Consider the following 2,037-nt stretch of genomic DNA (forward strand, 5'->3'; position numbering starts at 1 on the left):
TTTCCCTAACCCTGCCACTATTGTATTGAAACCCTTATCCCCATCCCGAACTCCTCAGCCGGCTTCGTCCGAAGACACTGTCCCACAAAAATCAGTACCTCGGGATAATACGACAATGGTTATGGATCAAGAAGTGACTGCTCCACAAGAACCAGTCACTTGCCCAGCGACTGTAACACAAGAACCAGTCACTGAGGAAGAAGAATACACCAAGCAGGTTGATAACGGGAAATGCCCAGTGACTGTTCCACAAGAACCAGTCACTGAGGCAGCAGAATTTACAGAGCAGGTTGATATTGAAAAATGCCAAGTGACTGTCCCACAAGAACCAGTCACTGAGGCAGAGGAATTTACAGAGCAGGTTGTTAGTGGAGAATGCCCAGTGACTGTTCCACAAGAGCTAGTCACTGAGGCAGAAGAATTCACAGAGCAGATCAATACTGAAGAATGCCCAGTGACTGTTCCACAAGAACCAGTCACTGAGGCACAGGAACACAACAAGCAAGATGATAGTGGGAAATGCCCAGAGATTGAAATGACAGAACTAGAGACTGAAATGCCAGAACTAGAGACTGAAATACCAGAGCTCGAGATGGAAATACCAGAATTGGAGATTGAAGTGCAGGAATCCATTCCTAACCCGGTGGATGAAACACAAGAACCACCCACTGTGGTACCAGAACTGGAAACCGGAACACAAGATTCCATTCCTAACCCGGTGGATGAAACACAAGAACCACCCACTGTGGTACCAGCATTAGTCACTGAGAAGCAAGAATTCATAGGGGAAATACAAGCACCACTCACCGTGGTATCAGAACTAGTAGCTGAGGAACAAGGATTCATTCCTGACAGAGCACGAGGACTATTTACTGTGGTATCAGAACTAGTTTCTGAAGAACAAGAATCCATTCCTGGCACGATGGATGAAACACAAGAGGCACCCATTGTGGTGCAACAACCAGCTACCACTGTGCACCAGCAAAATATTCCAGCAGAAACAACTAGCATACAAGGCCCACATACGATGGCATCTCTACTGCAGGAAAATGAGTTCCTGAAGTCTGAAATAGAAGCCTACAAAGCTGAGTTAGCCATGGCTCGAGAGGCTTTTGAAAAAGAACTCAATCTCCATACATTAGCACAAGTAGCCTCAATGCAGAACAGGGAGACATGTATAGAATATATGTGCAAGGAGTGTGGCACAATTTATCAGAATGCAGGCTATAAAGTAGTTGAAATTTCACTCCCTGAGACAATTATGACAGAGGGAACACAAGAGGAATGCCCCACTGCTCCACAAGAGCCAGTAGGACCTCCTGTGATGCAAGAAGAAGAAGAAGAAATCGAACAAGAGATATCTCATCCCTTGGGGACTGATGCAGCAATCCCGGCAGAAGAAACACTGCCAGAGCACACCACTATTGATTTAGACATTCCAGCAGAAGAAACATTGCCAGAGCATATGACTATTGATTCAGATATTCCAGCAGAAGAAACATTGCCAGAGCACATGATTATTGATTCAGATACTCCAGCTGAGGAAACATCGCCAGAGCATACTACTACTGAAACAGCTGTTTCGGCAGAAGAGACACTGCCTCAGCACACTACTGGTGCAAGTATCCCAACAGAAGAAATAATGCCTCAATGCATTTCCTCTGAGGCAGCCATACAGACAGAGGGAATAGTGCCTAAGCCTACTACTTCTGTTAAAAAGACACAGACTCGGCTATGGGACCCATTGGAACAATTCAACAGATGGAAGAAGGAACATGCTGAGAAACAGAATATAGTATTACAACAGCATAAGTTGCAATGGCAAAACTTTGTATACACTAACTGGGAGAACTTGGAGCAATTACTGCAAGAGCACAGGGAATATAAGAAGGAAGCCACACAGTCTAAGGAACGGATAGCCCTGATGTTTTCATTGGTAAGGAAGTTGATGGTCACACGCAAACCTTCTGTAAATTATGCTCTTTTTCTTGCTGAACGACTAGCTTATTTTCAAATTAAATCACTAGCACATGGTAG

This window comes from Pinus tabuliformis, chromosome 1_2, assembly GCF_031772625.1.
Source record: "Pinus tabuliformis cultivar Carrire ecotype Pingquan chromosome 1_2, CPIR1, whole genome shotgun sequence".
Lineage (NCBI taxonomy): Eukaryota > Viridiplantae > Streptophyta > Pinopsida > Pinales > Pinaceae > Pinus > Pinus tabuliformis.